The sequence below is a fragment of the Schistocerca gregaria genome, chromosome 7, assembly GCF_023897955.1.
Source record: "Schistocerca gregaria isolate iqSchGreg1 chromosome 7, iqSchGreg1.2, whole genome shotgun sequence".
NCBI classification, from domain to species: domain Eukaryota; kingdom Metazoa; phylum Arthropoda; class Insecta; order Orthoptera; family Acrididae; genus Schistocerca; species Schistocerca gregaria.
In genome coordinates this window covers 518372216-518389746 of record NC_064926.1, presented here as the reverse complement: position 1 = coordinate 518389746, position 17531 = coordinate 518372216, and the positions used below count along the sequence as shown (strand labels likewise).

Sequence of the window (17531 nt, the reverse complement as noted above, 5' to 3'; positions counted from 1 at the left end):
AAACCTAACAAACCTAAAGGGCATCACACACATCCAAGTCCGAGGCAGGATTCGAATCTGCGACCGTAGAGGTCGTGCAGTTCCTGACTGAAGGGCCTAGAGCCACACGGCCACTCCGGCCGTCTCCGACAGATAGTGTAGGTGCATGAAGTAGTAGGGAGATGGCTGATTTGGTGCAATTTTGTTAACAAATTGAAATGCAAATTTGGCACCAACTTCGAATTTTGGTTGGTATTTAAAAATTTCGTTACAATTCCTTTGTCGCAAGTCTGTGCTAACGTCACAACCCACACCCACCCAGGAATTGGAGGGAAATTAAAGTGGGTGGTAGCTTTTCCGGGACTCAATCCATGGTTTCCCTTGGCGAAAATCCCTAGTGCACCCCTTAACATAATTAAACTATCACAGACTCGTGGAACTGACCAGAAATCAGAAATAGTTCTGTCCATCCCGAGACTGGAACCCTGATTCTACTGGATGGAAAGCCCAAGTGCTCTCCCCCCCACAACACACGCAAACTGTCCAGACGCAGCAGAGGACAGTTGGGTTAGTGTACTTTATTTATTTTGGTCTGGAGAAGTGAAGCAAAGATCGGCTATAATTATGTAATTAATCACAAAAATCTAGCCTAATTGCACAACTATATGCATAGCTGAGTCGTGGTAAAAGAAACAGCTGATTTGAAGAGCGCGCCGCAGCACGTTGTGTGAGGCAGTCGCCCTCCGTTTCTGGCGGTGGCGCCGCTGTGGCAGTCGCAAGCTTTGGTGTATCCCTCTGGTGGGAAAGCAGAAAGGTTGCCTGTCCACGTGCATTTACAGAGCGCTATCACCTCTGCAGTTGGTCAGTCTTGCGTCACCAGTTGCTGGTCTGTCTCTAGTTCGCATTTGTGCGGCAGTTAGTGTCTGTCTGTCGTCGGATTGCGAGTATGTCTGTCGTTTGGATCAAACTTTAAGCCAGAAAATGAGAGTCTTGCGACTCCGACAGCAACAGAACTCAACTAGTTGTCGCCCGGTCGAGGCTGAGTTCCTGCATCTGAGTCCGCGCGTTAGGCCGCCAGTCTGCTGGATTTGCTGGGACAATGGTCTTTGACGGTTGGATCGGTCGATTGGTCAGTTGCGCACTGAGACACGAGATGACTTGTCTGCCTTGAGCGTCGGCGCATGTGAAATCCACGCGTGACTCCAGTGGGCCGCGCCGTATAGAAAAGGGTAGTGGCTTTGAGGTTGACACGAGGGCAATAGGAGTGAAAGCACCACATCGGGCTGTCCGGGGCGAGCTGCGACACCGTGAGACGGCAGATTCGCGCGTTTCCTGCTTCCGTTGAAGCGGCTGGCAGCGGACGGTTCGGGAGAGCGTTGGGGGTGTTCTACCAGGACTTCGCCAGAAATTGTTGTTTATTAGATTTTAAGTGATTGGAGATATGTTCTTTCATTTACTTGTTAAATTGTACTTGTTTCCTTAGTGAGATCACCACCTGCTTTGTTTTGGGTCGTCCCACCATTCTTCTCCATTTGCCGACCCGCGGGAACGTGGTTATTTGTGAATTGGGTGGTCCGTTTTTCCTTTGTAGAGTTGGGGAGCGTTAGATCAATCTGTGGTTCGGGTTGTTCAGTAATCCCATAGTCTATCTGCCATACGTTAATAGGTGACTCTGTCATATTTGTCGGTTTGGGGGTTAACGAATTTATAGAATTAAGTTGTAAAGGCCGAATTCCAGAAATATGTTTTTATCTTGCCTATCATCTTGCGAGCGGTATATATGTAATGTAGAACTTGTTGTACATTTTATATAAGTCTGAATTTCATGGGTTTTATTTAAATAGCTCTTTTATAAAGTGGCTCCCATCCACAGTAAGAGTACTTTTAAAAACAAATTGCACTTGCCGGCCGCGGCGGTCTCGCGGTTCTAGGCGCGCAGTCCGGAACCGTGCGACTGCTACGGTCGCAGGTTCGAATCCTGCCTCGGGCGTGGATGTGTGTGATGTCCTTAGGTTAGTTAGGTTTAAGTAGTTCTAAGTTCTAGGGGACTGATGACCACAGCAGTTGAGTCCCATAGTGCTCAGAGCCATTTGAACCATTTGAAATTGCACTTCCGGTGGCATATAATTTCTTAGTGTGAGTGTTTGCACCAATTCTATACCTCTTGCAGGATGCATTGTTAATGTGTTTGTGTGAGTTGTTGAAATTATTAGTTTAAAGTAATCTGCTGTGTAGCAGATTTGCACCACTATAGTCTTTCACAGGTTGTTGTGAACAGTCGTGACTACGGCAGTGTTGAAAGGGAGCGGCAAGCTTCTCAGCCCGAAGGCTCATACTGTAAATATTGTTCTTTCTGCCTCTGAATAAATTTGTAGCTTGATGTTTCTAGGGTGCTTTTCGGCTTGTAACTTTTAAATCTGTTTTTGAAAAGGCTTTTGTGAATAAAATTCCCATTTGTTAAAGGCAATTTCATTTTCATCAGTTTCTCCCAGCAACTACTCCACGCTCTCCTAGTGTGATTAAATGTGTTAGTGTTCTTGATGAATCGCTAGTAAATAAATTCTTTAAGAAAAGATTTAGAAAGTAGAAAAGTAAAGTTTGGAAGGTAGGAGACGGATACTGGCAGAAGTAAAGCTGTGAGTACCGGGCGTGAGTCGTGCTTCGGTATCTCAGTTAGTAGAGCACTTGCCCGCGAAAGGCAAAGGTCCCGAGTTCGAGTCTCGGTCGGGCACACAGTTTTAATCTGCCAGGAAGTTTCATTTAGAAAGTAAATTGTCGGTTCAACAGCGCTACCTAAAGACGATATAAAATCGCAATAAAAATCAAAAACTGATGATGCCATATAATTCGTGTAATCCTGCTGGGGAAAATTTCGCAGTACCACTCAAAACTAGTGACAGACACAATCTCTACCCTACAACTACAAACTGGTGGGGAAAAGGCAGGGGCTTAAGGTATTTTTGGCAGGAACAATGTTCAACTGATGAGATTCTGGTGCTGGACATAGAGGAGTTTAAAAAGTACATTACTTGTAAGCATACAGTATCTAACATTATTTGACGACAGAGGTCTTTACGGACGTCTGTCCAAAACCCACCTACAGCCCAGGTAACCGATGCCAATACACAACACCACAACTTGTGGAAAAAAATAGGTCCCAGATTTAAATACACTTGGAAATTGTTGTGAAAAAAAAAAAGCTTGTAACAAATGGGTTATAATCCAGCTCATGTTCTAGGGAAAATCGTCGTCCTAAAAGACTGAAAAAGGGGCGATAGTTGAACGTGAGTTCTCCTTGATAGGCGTCCACAAACTGCACGAAAATGGAGGCCCCCTTCCTCCCTCCCTCCCCACCATCCCTCCCTCCACCCCCTACAGGAGTTGGGGGGGGGGGGGGCACGGATAAAGGCTTCTTGAGCATCTCGCGCCCCCACTACCTCCGCTCTAAGGCCACTGGCCACTAGCCGCACTTGGCTTTCCAACATCTGGCCGCCGCCTGAATGTGAAGCTCCTGTGCCAACACGAATAGCGTGTATAGTCAAATAAACGATAAGAAATGAAAGATTGCCGCCTAAAGTGCAACTTGTTCATCTAAAATACAGCTACAAAGGATCCATGGACCCAGACACCACCCCTGGGACAGCGAGCAGCTGTGTCCGTCAACCACCACAGCAGACATGTTCCCATCCCTCTCGCCTGCAGCATCAAGACGTTCAGCGATGGAGAACAAATGTATTTCATGTCAACGCATTTGTAATCAAGCATCTGTTAAAAAAGGATAAACACAATTTCGACGACGATAAATGTTCTATTTCCACGAAAATAAGCTTACCTTTACTTTTATGAGCAAAATCGGTATAGCTTTTATGGTCAACTATATGATACAATTTGCGTCTCTTTATTTTGCGACATCCAGTGAAATGTACCGCCGCCGATTACAGATGATCTGCAGAGACATGTTCACCCTGTGTAAAATGAGGATAAATCTCCGACTTTTTTCCTGCGAAAACTACCAATCACAGCAGAATGTTCTCGTTATTTCGGAACCGTCATCAGAGTAACGAAAAAGCGATAATTTAAACTCCAAAGACAACAAAAATAACAGTCTATATTAAGCAATTTCTTCCAGCTTGTTGAACACGTTACACGACCTGAGACCGTCTTATGCGTTCAGTACCTGTAAATAAACTTTCGTGCACTTGGAATAACATTAGAGAACATAATCTTTCATGCCATTGGCTCAAATGTCGGAAGAAACACAATCATTTTACATTCAACAACAACAAGCTATAAATCAAGAGAACATAGCTGTTTTGTACACCATGACAGGTCGCCTTTTACCAATACGAAACAAATCGTGAGAGCATGTCTCGTCCCTTGTAGGTGGGAGATTGACATTTTCTAAAAGATATTGCTGCAACAAAAAAAAAAAAAAAAAACGCTTGTCAAGAATCATTCCATGGCAGCCTAGCCATCTCCTTCACCAGTCGAGCGGCACGTCATTGATATCAGTTTGACATACCAATTAATTAAATTGATCATGAGAATCACTTTGATTTGCGACTAACTTTTTTTCAGCAGACGGATTGCACTCACCAAGTAGGACAACTGGGAATCCATGGATGGAACACGTTCTTTTCCAGGTGCACTATCGAGAAATGGCATCTGAAACCTACCACAGAGCGATTCTACAGTCCACAACATACATTTCACGTAAGGACCGCGCTCCTATAAACACAATCATAACGCATATCTTACCATCACCATGCGTAAAATGCGGTCTTGGGTTTACAGGCACACACAGGTCGCTGATAGTGTTATGCTTTCAGGCAGAGATGCTGTCTGAAACTGTTTCCGCAATTTTTAATCTAGTCTATCCATTCAACCACATATTTGCTTTGGATCCTTTACAGATAACTTTTAACGATTACAGCCTCTGGTGAACCATATTTGTGGGACTCCCGTATCTCGAAACGAATCGCCTTCTTTAGAACCTATCTGCTAAGGATCCCATACACCAAGAACTCCAGCGCTGTTTTTATATGGTCCCTCTGCATCTTGTAACTGTTCTTAAGTCTCTGGCCTGCCTTCCCTGCAGCTTAGTGTATGTGATCGTCATAATTTAAGTCTAACCTGTACCTAAGTCAGAGTGTGCTATATTTAAGTCCTTCTGCAATCTGTGGGGAAACAGGACGAGCGGAGCTAATGCAACATGAGTGCGTTTTGACCACTTGGTGGAAATGGGAACGTGGTGTCATAGCTCCGCCAACCATGTACAGTGAGAAAGAGCAGCGTCAAACGAAGCTTTCACCTGCAACACGAGGTAGTAGAAGAGGTAGTACGAGTTATGGGGGTGTTTCTGGTTGGGAAAATTAGGAGGACTACACATCATACATGGCATGGAGAAAGGACGAGGATTTTGATACTGCATTGTGACACATCTCCAAATTACGTACAGGTACTGAAGTTCAAATCACGTCTGTATCTCTCAGGATGCATTCATGCCTTTCATCCAAACGTATGTGGTGATCGTACTAGATATACAGGAACTGATTCATTGGTGCAGGTGGCTCGTGATCGAAGTCACTTTCGCAGCCCGGTGTAAAGTTTCACCGCTTGTACTTTAGGATGACCATATCAAACAGACTATCAATCACACGAGGTGGTTCCTGTATTTTTCCTTCATAAGCTGTTTAGTACATTGTTGTTTTTCATTTGTAACACACCCAATCACTGTACACCACCATACACTTCGTTTTTTCTACCTTGACTTAGAGATCCATCCCAGCTGCTGCTAAACCGTCATTAACACGTTTCGATCCTCTGGCCCTCACAGAAAACTGAACATCGCATGGCATAAACTACACAGCTACCCCAACACAGGCTGGTAGAAATAAAAGCCAGAGGTGAAGTGTCTCACTGACAAAAATGTGGAAGATATCGCAACGTATGGAATGTGGAAGAGTTTGCGGTACTGTAGAGCGTTTTCTTAAGCTATTCGAAGGTGGTTAACTGTACAGTTAATCTCATCTTCCAACTGACATTGTAGCAGATGTCTCAGTGCTCCATTTCGAAACGCACTGTTGTGGAAAAAGAGTGTCGGCTTCTACTCTGACGGCTTAAAAAGATGTGGTTCATCACTGGCAGAAATGTATCCAATTGGCTGGTGATTATGGGGAAAAGTGAATATTGATAATTGAAGATCATATTCTAAGGATTATATCTGCATTTGACTTATTAAAATATTCCCATCCCAACCAAATTAAAGCATTACTTTTCATTCAACCCTCGGTGAAGCATTGACGTCAAATACAAATGTCCTCCACTGCCGAACGGCAGACTGCTGCAAGCGAGGAGGAAGGGTGGTTGTCTGCTGTGGTGGTCGCCGGACACAGCCCCTCTCTGTGCACTGGTTGGCGTGTGCGGCACTGTACCTATATTTTAGACAAACAAGGTGCACTTGAGACGGCAGTCGATTTATCTCTTATTGTTTAGTTGATTATACACGGTATTTGTGTTGGCGTAGGAGCCTCGCCTTAAGGCGGCGGCCAGATGGTGGAAAGCCGAGTGCGGGCAGCGGCCTTAGAAGGGTGGTAACAGGGGCGTGAGAGCTCGGTGGAACATCTGGCCGTGTCAAGAAGCCTGTGTCCGCCACGTAGGTGGACGTAGGGAGGGGGGTGGAGGGAGGGAGGAAGAGGGCCTCCATTTTCGGTCACTTTGTGGACTCGTGTCGAGGAAATCGCACGTTCAACTACTGCCCCTTTTGCAGTCTCTTAGAACTACGATTTTCCCCAGAACATTTGCTACATTATGAACTGTTAGTTACGAGTGTTGGTTTTTTCACAACTATTTCGAAGTGTAATTAAGTCTGTGACGTATTTTTCCATCAGTTGCGGTATCGTGTGTTGGCGTCGGTAACCTGGGCTATAGATGGGTTTTGTGCAGGCGTCTGTAGTGAACTCTGACGATAGATACTGTATGCTTACAGGTAAATCACTTTTTAAACTCCTCTCTGTCCAGACACCAACATCTTGTACGTTGAACGTTGTTTCTGCCAAAAGGAATAAAGATAGTACCATACAAACCTGTCTTTTTTCCGCCAGCTTGTAGGTGTAGAGTAAAGTCTGAGTGTCTCATTCGATAGTATTGGGTGGTAATGCGAAATTTTCCCTAGCAGGATAACACCAGTTATATGGCATTGTCAGTTTTTGGGTTGTGTTGTGATATTATGTCGTCTTGTGTAGCGCTTTGTGTAATTAGGCCCGTTATTATGATTAATTACTTAATTAAGGCCGGTCTTTGCATCAGTTTCCCGACAAAATAAATAAAGTACACTAACCTAACCTTCTTCTCCTTTTCATATGTTAAGGGAGGGGGAGGGGAGCACGTGGACTTTCCCTCCAGTACAATTAGGGTTCGAGTCCTGGAAAGGGCACTACCATTTTTGATTCCCCGTCAGTTCCAAGTGCCTGTGGTGTTAGGGGGATGCACTTGGGCTTTCCGCCCAGGAGGACCAGGCATCGAGACCCGGAAAGGGCACCGCTAATTTTAATTTCCTGCCAAAATACAAAATTTGCTCCAGTAGGGGAGGGGGAGTTACTGGGGCACACATGCAGGCTGAGAAGAACAAGTGATGTCATCCAGGTGTGGATGGTGTGAATGGTTGTCGTAGGGGTGAGCGGACGAGGAGTGATTAATTCGTAAATTTAATTAATTTGGACTTCAATTTGGTATCAAAATTGCACCCTTGCCGCAACCTCCATACTAGTACACTGCAGTTTCAAAATGGCATTTGCAGGTGATGTACATTTCAAGGAACATGCCGTGATTGAATTTCTCACTGCAGAGAAACAAACTGGCGGCAATATTCACAAACGCTTGCGCAAAGTGTGAGGAACGGAAAAACCCAACGTGGTTCAACAACAAAGTTAGGAAACTACTGCGAAAGCAAAGAGAGCCTCACTCCAAGTTTAAAAGCAGCCAAAACCTCTCAGACAAACAGAAACCAAACAATGTCAAAGTTAGCATGAGGAGGGCTATGCGTGAAGGGTTCAGTGAATTCGAAGCAAAATTCAATGTACCAACTTGACAGAAAATCATAGGAAGTTCTGGTCTTAGCGTTAAATCAGTAAGTGGCTCGAAACAGCATATCCAGGCACTCCGGGATGATGATGGCTTTGAAACAGAGGATGACACGCATAAAGCTGAAATTCTAAACACCTTTTTCCAAAACTGTTTTACAGAGGAAGACCGCACTGCAGTTCCTTCTCTAAATCCTCACACAAAGGAAAAAATGGCTGACATCGAAATACGTGTCCAAGGAATATAAAAGCAACTGGAATCACTCAACAGAGAAAAGTCCACTGGACCTGACGGGATACCAATTAGATTTTACAGAGAGTACGCGAAAGAACTTGCCCCCCTTTTAACAGCCGTGTACCGCAAATCTCTATAGGATCGAAAGGTTCCAAACGATTGGAAAAGAGCACAGGTAATCCCAGTCTTCAAGAAGGGTCGTAGAGCAGAAGCGAAAAACTATAGACCTATATCTCTGACGTCGATCTATTGTAGAATTTTAGAACATGTTTTATCCTCGAGTATCATGTCGTTTTTCGAAACCCAGGATCTACTCTGTAGGAATCAACATGGATTCCGAAAACAGCGATCAAGTGAGACCCAACTCGCTTTATTTGTTCATGAGACCCAGAAAATATTAGATACAGGCTCCCAGGTAGATGCTACTTTCCTTGACTACCGGAAGGCGTTCGATACAGTTCCGCACATGTCGCCTAATAAACAAAGTAAGAGCCTACGGAATATCAGAGCAGCTGTGTGGCTGGATTGAAGAGTTTTTAGCAATCAGAACTCAGAAAGTTATTATCAATTGAGAGACGTCTACAGACGTTAAAGTAACCTCTGGCGTGCCACAGGGGAGTGTTATGGGACTATTGCTTTTCACAATATATATAAAAGACCTAGTAGGTAGTGTCGGAAGTTCCATGTGGCTTTTCGCGGATGATGCTGTAGTATACAGAGAAGTTGCAGCACTGGAAAATTGTAGCGAAATGCAGGAAGATCTGCAGCGGATAGGCACTTGGTGCAGGGACTGGCAACTGACCCTTAACATAGACAAATGTAATGTATTGCGAATACATAGAAAGAAGGATCATTTATTGTATTATTATATGATGGCGGAACAAACACTGGTAGCAGTTACTTCTTTAAAATATCTGGGAGTGCGCGTACGGAACGATTTGAAGTGGAATGATCATATAAAATTAATTGTTGGTAAGGCGGGTACCAGGTTGAGATTCATTGGGAGAGTCCTTAGAAAATGTAGTCCATCAACAATGTAGGTGGCTTACAAAACACTCGTTCTACCTATACTTCAGTATTGCTCATCAGTGTGGGATCGGTACCAGATCGGGTTGAAGGAGGAAATAGACAAGATCCAAAGAAGAGCGGCGCGTTTCGTCACAGGGTTATTTGGTTGCCGTGATAGCGTTACGGAGATGTTAAGCAAACTCAAAAGGGCAGAATCTGCACGAGAGGCACTCTGCATCGCTGTGTAGCTTGCACGGCATGTTTCGAGAGGGTGCGTTTCTGGATGATGTATCGAATATGTTGCTTACCCCTACTTATACCTCCCGAGGAAATCACGAATGTAAAATTAGAGAGATTCGAGCGCGCACGGAGGCTTTCAGACATTCGTTCTTCACGCGAACGATAAGCGACTGGAACAGGAAAGGGAGGCAATGACAGTGTCACGTAAAGTGCCCTCCACAACACACCGTTGGGTGGCTTGCAGAGAATAAATGTAGAAGTAGAACGTTCATGGAGCATCTGCTGTCGACAGAAGTACAGTTAGTCGCCAGGCACGGAGGGTGAGGTCATCAGAAGACGGTTCGTCGGAGCTCCACGATTTTCAGCGGTTGGTGAGACCACCCACGGCTGTCACACCTGACATAGCCCCTCGGACTTCCACTTGTTTATGCCATTAAGGGTAACGTTCGTGGAGGGCATTTCGAGGACGATAAGATAGTGATTCACACAGTAAAGCACTGGCTCCGCCATCAAGACAAGGATTGGTACCGACCGGGCATACACCCCCTTTTTTCGCGCTGGAGAGAGGCCATAGAACGGGATAAAGGTTATGAAAAAAATTGAGTGTGAAAATAAAACACCATTCTTTTGTGTGCGTAGTTCTCATTATGTTCAGTCAAGAGTTATTGAAGAAAAAATGCAGTGCATTACTTTCTGGGCAACCCTAGGGCTGTCCAAAAAGTAAGAGACGCTTTGAAATAAATATTTATGTGTTCGTATGGCTCACACTTGGTGTAAAGGTACAGTTTTATAACATTAGTTATGTATATAACAAGAACACACAATGACGAAACTAGATATAAAACCAAGTAAATATCAATATTTAAGTTATTAATCCACATCGTCTGCCTTCAAGTGGTCACTCCAACTCCCCTGTTGGGAATGCAAGGGTCATTCACCTCTAATGCGCTTCATTCTCTGATTCGGCGCCGCACAGTTACAAAACTCATTTATAAAGCGAGTCTGCGCGTCGACCACGCCCAGTGCGAGCTCTGTTCAATTTGACCCATAGTTTACTGTTGAGTTATGTCCTAGCAGTACCACACCTGTACTTTCGGAACCACTCACGCTCTTCAGGATGTTCAGTAAGATGACAGTTGTGACCCAACTCGATATTACTGGCATCCAGCTGTTCGGGCTGCCGTAACGGTGTTTTTCCTGAATGGAGTCTGTTTCGTCGTAGACTTGGTACGTCTTCCTGAATGGGTAATTGCAGGTCCTCCTGTAACTTGCGATATTTCCTAAGCAAGGTCTCGCTTCTACGGAATGCGAGTATAAACTAGCTCGCATCCACATTAGAATACTACTCCTACACCCCAGGTACCGCTAAATGAAGCTTGAACGAATGGGCAGCCAGACCAAGTACAGTATATTTGCTGGCTACAAAAATGCAGAGAAATCAAAATCATAACGTCTTCGAAATAAATGGTTAACAATATGGAAACACCGTATGTTGTTACATACTTTTTTCTGCATAATCTTCATACAAGCTGAGGTACTTAACATACCTTGCCACAAGCTTTTCAGTAGCGTCTCTGTAGATATCGGCCACCTACGGTTGCAACTACTGGTTTGTACAGGCATGCTGTTCGGCGTCAGAAAAAAAAAGAAGTCGTATATCGAGCCACGTCTTCATTGCTGGGGAGAAGTCGCTCGGCGCCAAATCTGTCGCGCGTGTTGGATGACCAAACACCTCCCATCCAAAATGCCGTAGGAGCTCGCGCGTACATTTTGCTGTGTGTGGACGTGCGTTGTCGCGAAAAAAAAAAATGAGTTATGTTTTCCACGACACTTGTCTTGTGTTGCCCGTCTTAACTTTATGAGTCTCTCTAAGTTATTTGTAACTGTTGAGTCACACTTACGGAAATCGACGATAATCGCTGTCTTAGAGTCCCAAAACGCAGTAGCCATTTTCTTACTTGTTGAACGAGATTGCGATAACTTCCTTACTGTCTTGGGAGAATTTGTGAGTCCCCATTCCATCGACGCCTTTTTGTTTCACAACCGGCACGTTTCACCCAAGTTCCGTTCCCAGCTACAATGCGATCGATAACTTTGCTACGATATTTCTCGTGATCTTCGATGGAGATCAGTGCTACAGCCGGTTGTGGTCTCCCGTTAGACTTTTGCGAACCCACCTACAACTACGTTTGTGATACTAAGCATCTCTGCCTCAAGTTCATGCACCAAACTCTTTGAAATTTGGGGAAAATGTTGCTAACGTTTATAATCGGGAAATGACGATTTTCGCTCAGTATTTTTTTTCGTTTGTTTTCACCACAAATTCGTCAGTCACAAAGCTAGACCTTTCACTGTGGTCCTCAACGTGAACACTGGTAAGGCCATTTATAAAATCAGTGCACCATTGCCCCACTCAGCTTCCTCTCCTTATTCTTTTTTCTACACATCACAAAAGTCGCGATACATGACAAATGATTTGAAGCTTTTTAGTAGCAAACGCCTAATCGCTAAACGCACCTCACAAGTAATGGTATTTTCAATTGCAGCGCGCATTTAATCAGTCACAGAAAGCAAAGTAGCAGAGACACAGACCATACCCTACCACTGCTGGACGCTTCCACCGCCGCCATAAACCAAAACATCTGTCGCACTCTGGATATCCTCACATTATTTATGTGATATAAAGAATCCGCCCCCCCCCCCCCCAAAAAAAAAACATACGTTTTTCATATTAGGTGCATTGTGCTGTCACCTACTGCCAGGTACACGATATCAGCGACCTTAGTAGTCATTAGACAACGGTAAGAGAGAAGAACGGGGCACGGAACTCACGGACCTCGAACGTCGTCAGGTGATAGGGAGTCACTTGTGTCATACGTCTGTACGGAAGATTTCCATGCTCCTAAACATCCGTGACACCGGTAGGTCCAATGTTACCGATGTGATAGTGAAGTGGAAACGTGAAGCGACGCTTACAGCACAAATGCGTACAGGCCGGACTCGTCTGTTGACTGACAAAAACCGCCGACAGTCGAAGAAGATCGTGATGTGTAATAGCTAGACATCTATCCATACCATCACACAGGAATTCCAAACTGCATCAGGAGCCACTGCTAGTACTATGACAGTTAGGCGGGAGGTGAGAAACTTTGATTTCATGGGCGAACGACTACTCATAAGCCACCAATCACGCCGATGAATGCCAAACGACGTCTCGCTCGGTGTAAGCAGCATAAACATTGGACGACTGAAAAGTGGAAAAACGCTGGGTGGAGTGAGGAATCACGGTACACAATGTTGCGATCCGATGGTAGGGTGTGAGTATGGTGAATACCCGGTGAACGTCATCTGCCAGCGTGTGCAGTGCTAACAGAAAAATTAGGAGGCGGTGGTTTTATTGTGTGGTGGTGTTTTTCACTGAGGGGGCTTGCATCGCTTGTTGTTTTGCGTGGAACTATCACGCAACAGGCGTACACTCATGTTTTAACACCTTATTGCATCCCACTGATGAAGAGCAATTTGGCGATGGCGATTGCATCTTAAAACACGATCCAGCACCTGTTCATAATGCACTGCCTGTGACGGATTACTTGCACGACAATAATATCCTTATAATGGACTTGCCTGTACAGGGTCCTGACCTGAATTCTATAGAACGCCTTTGGGATGTTTTGGAACGCCGACTTCGTGCCAGGCCTTAGCGACCGACATGCATACCTCTCCTCAGCGCAGCACTCCGTGAAGAATGGGCTGCCATACCCCAAGAAACTTTGATCATACGCCTGCGAGAGTTGAAGCTGTTATCAAAGTGAAGGGTGGGCTAACACCATATTTAAATGAAGTGGTCTAGAACTACTCCATATTGATAGATGTGACGACAGTAATTGTTTGCGCTGATTCAACGTACATAGTGCAAAAACTAAATTGCAAATATGCTGTCAAAACCCCACAGAAAATGTGCCTGATGACTCTTACGACAAGCACCCTGTAAGCTATCAGAGAGGATATAAACGCACGTTCTTATTCGAATGCGACGTTGTCTCACAAGTTTGAAGCAGTCGGTGAAGAACATTCGTAGATTTAAGAGCATGAACAAACGATCTTAAGGACGGAAGTATTGTGTGTTTTGAATCGGGGATCTAGAGACATGGAGAGGCTTCTTCCCCGCCGTAGCCCAGTGGTACACAACTCCACAACAGGCTGCAGCAGTCCACTTACCCCACGGCAGCCCCACACTGAACCCAGGGTTACTGAGCGGTTCAGCCCCCAGTGGAACCCCCGGGAACGCCTCACACCAGACGAGTGTAACCTCAAATGTTTGCATGGTAGAGTAAGTATGATGTACGCATATCGCCGACATAGTGTAACAGAGGGGGAATAAGAGTAACCAGCACGCATTCTCCGAGGCAGATGGAAAACCGCCTTAAAAGCCATGCACAGACTGGCCCGCACACCGGACTTCAACGCTAATCCGCCGGGCGGATTCGTGCCGGGGACCGCCACGCCTTCCCGCTCGGGAAGCAGCGCGTCAGACCGCGCGGCTAGCTGGTTGGACATGGACGGAAGTAACTTTCGCATGATGTGTCACTGGTAAATAGCACAGCACGATTAAACTTGGACCATAAACATGGTGGCCAGAAACCGTCAGAGAAGCTTTGAAGGAGTGTCAGGGTAGGCGGTGCTGAGGAATCACTCTTAAGGGAAAAAAGTCGATACACTGCGCAGATTCCTAGCTGAAACTTCCTGGCACATTAAAACTGTGTGCCGGACCGAGACTCGAACTCGAGAAATTTACCTTTCGCGGGCAAGTGCTTTACCAACTGAGCTACCAAAGCACGACTCACGTCCCGTTCTGACAGCTTTACTTCTGCCAGTACCTCGTCTCCCACCTTCAAACTTTACAGAAGCTCTCCTGCGAAACTTGCACAACTAGAACTTTAGAAACAAATGATATTGCGGAGACATGGCTTAGCCAAAGCCTGGGGGATGTTTCCAGAATGAAGGTAGGAGACGAGGTACTGACAGAAGTGAAGCCTTGAGGAGTGGGCGCGTGTCGTGCTTGGGTAGCTCAGTTGGTAGAGCACTTGCCCGCGAAAGGTGAAGGTTCCGAGTTCGAGTCTCGACCGGGCACACACTTTCAATCTGCCATGATGTTTCACATCAGTGCACATTCCACTGCAGAGTCAAAAGTCTCATTGAGATTCCTAGTTAATTATCTCTGAAGTTAGCCAATCAGGCCATAGTGCGTGCAAATTTTAGCTATCAGCCAGATACCATTAGTGCCAGCTGTTCTCGTAGTGTAGGTGACAGCGCTCGGGTTCGAGCCTTACTAGAGCCCCAGCGCCACTTCTAGCATCGCTGAATTTTTCGGTTTCATGACACCGTTTCTGGCGGGCCACTTCAATTTTCTCACGCAACGGCCTGACTGGCATACGTCAATGCCGGTTACTCGGAAACGGTACAACGTATCCTGTTTTTTTTCCTAACTATTATTTCTCTGCCCAACCTAATCTGCAACACCCTTAAAAGCTTTTCACATTGTTTCTGACCATCCTGCATAACAATTTTGAACAAAAGTGCTCAATAACGAAGTCACCTACTCTTAGATCTCCAGATCAAGTTCCCGATAAATTCGACTTTCTCATCCGCTGGTTTGTGTATCTACATCTACATGACTACTCTGCAATTCACATTTAAGTGCTTGGCAGAGGGTTCATCGAACCAAAATCATACTATCACTCTACTATTCTACTCCCGAACAGCGGGCGGGAAAAACGAACACCTAAACCTTTCTGTTCGAGCTCTGATTTCTCTTATTTTATTTTGATGATCATTCCTACCTATGTAGGTTGGGCTCAACAAAATATTTTCGCATTCGGAAGAGAAAGTTGGTGACTGAAATTTCGTAAAAAGGTCTCGCCGCGACGAAAAACGTCTATGCTGTAATGACTTCCATCCCAACTCGTGTATCTTATCTGCCACACTCTCTCTCCTATAACGTGATAATACAAAACGAGCTGCCCTTTTTTGCACCCTTTCGATGTCCTCCGTCAATCCCACCTGGTAAGGGTCCCACACCGCGCAGCAATATTCTAACAGAGGACGAACGAGTGTAGTGTAAGCTGTCTCTTTAGTGGACTTGTTGCATCTTCTAAGTGTCCTGGCAATGAAACGCAATCTTTGGCTCGCCTTCCCGACAATATTATCTATGTGGTCCTTCCAACTAAAGTTGTTCGTAATTTTAACACCCAGGTACTTAGTTGAATTGACAGCCTTGAGAATTGTACTATTTATCGAGTAATCGAATTCCAACGGATTTCTTTTGGACCTCATGTGGATCATCTCACACTTTTCGTTATTTAGCGTCAACTGCCACCTGACACACCATACAGCAATCTTTTCTAAATCGCTTTGCAACTGATACTGGTCTTCAGATGACCTTACTAGACGGTAAATTACAGCATCATCTGCGAACAGTCTAAGAGAACTGCTCAGATTGTCACCCAGGTCATTAATATAGATCAGGAACAGTAGAGGTCCCAGGACGTTTCCCTGAGGAACACCTGATATCACTTCAGTTTTACTCGATGATTTGCCGTCTATTACTACGAACTGCGACCTTCCTGACAGGAAATCACGAATCCAGTCGCACAACTGACACGATACCCCATAGCTCCACAGCTTGATTAGAAGTCGCTTGTGAGGAACGGTGTCAAAAGCTTTCCGGAAATCTAGAAATACGGAATCAACTTGAGATCCCCTGTCGATATCGGCCATTACTTCGTGCGAATAAAGAGCTAGCTGCGTTGCACAAGAGCGATGTCATGCTAATTACGTGTCAATAGATCGTTCCCTTCGAGGTGATTCATAATGTTTGAATACAGTATATGTTCATTATCGCAACTTCCTACCGTCGGTAGGCTCATACGATATAGACAATTAACTTTAAGGAGTCACCCCTGTCAGAACTTGCAGAACTAGCCCAGCCCCACACGTGCATCAATTAACCTCATCTGCTTTTTCCTATTCGATTCTGGTTCGTGAGCCTCCATTGATGCCTTGCGATATGGAAGGGTTCTTGACTAGATATTAGTAGATTATTTAAGGCTGCTTCCACAGAATTCTCTATTAATGTTTCCGAATTGAAAGAGGACTCAGTAAGGTTGTTTGCTGTACGTCACGACGGTTTCCTCAATTTCAAGCGTTGGCGTGATGCTTGTGTAATATCTCGATAACAGGTGGCTGAGAATTCTGCTGAATGTTGTTCCGGACGTCCAGCGTGTGGGACATTGCTGAGAAGCCATAGAATGTATGTGCTCTGCATACACGCCGTATTTACTTCATTTCCCCAAGTTTGTAAAACTAAACCTGTGTGACTAGATTTTTGCCATTCACGAAGGATTTTCCTTAGTAGAGTACTGCTTTCGAATAACCCGTCAGGGTAGACGAGCGCGCTAACGCGCTTTTGCCTGGACTCGGGTAAGAGCGCCGGCCCTGGATCGAATCTGCCCGGCGGCTTAACGACGAAGGCCGGTGTGCTGGCCAGCGTGGATGTGGTTTTTAGGCGGTTTTGCACATTCTGCTAGGTGAATGTCGGTCTGGTCCCCACGTTGTGCCTCAGTTACACGACTCGCAGGCATCTGAACACGTTCGCACTAGTTGCAGACAGCAGGGGTACATTCATTCCGTCCCGCGGGAGGGTGGGGGGGGGGGAGTACGGGGTGCCCGCAGGAAGGGAATCCGGTCACCCGTTTCCACTAACCTTGCTTAAATCCGTTCCTAACAATGTCGACCCTGCGCCAGCGTGGGACATGGAACCAGTGAAGGAAAGAAAGAATGAATGTAGTGCTTTCGAATGGCGAGACGTGAGAGGTAGTCGTTGCCCAAAACGTGGGTCAGCGTCTCTCGTGACTGAGATCTAACATACGCTTCGTCCCTTCCGCGTGTTTCAAGAAACGTGACGGTTAGCTGCGTCACAACTGAGGACC

General features: G+C 45.4%; 1 protein-coding gene across 2 annotated transcripts in view; it reads right to left on the bottom strand.

The window, feature by feature from the left end:
• The window catches only part of LOC126282013 (zwei Ig domain protein zig-8-like), a 1268067-nt gene that overhangs the window by 104965 nt on the left and 1145571 nt on the right, over positions 1-17531 (bottom strand). The window lies entirely within an intron of this gene.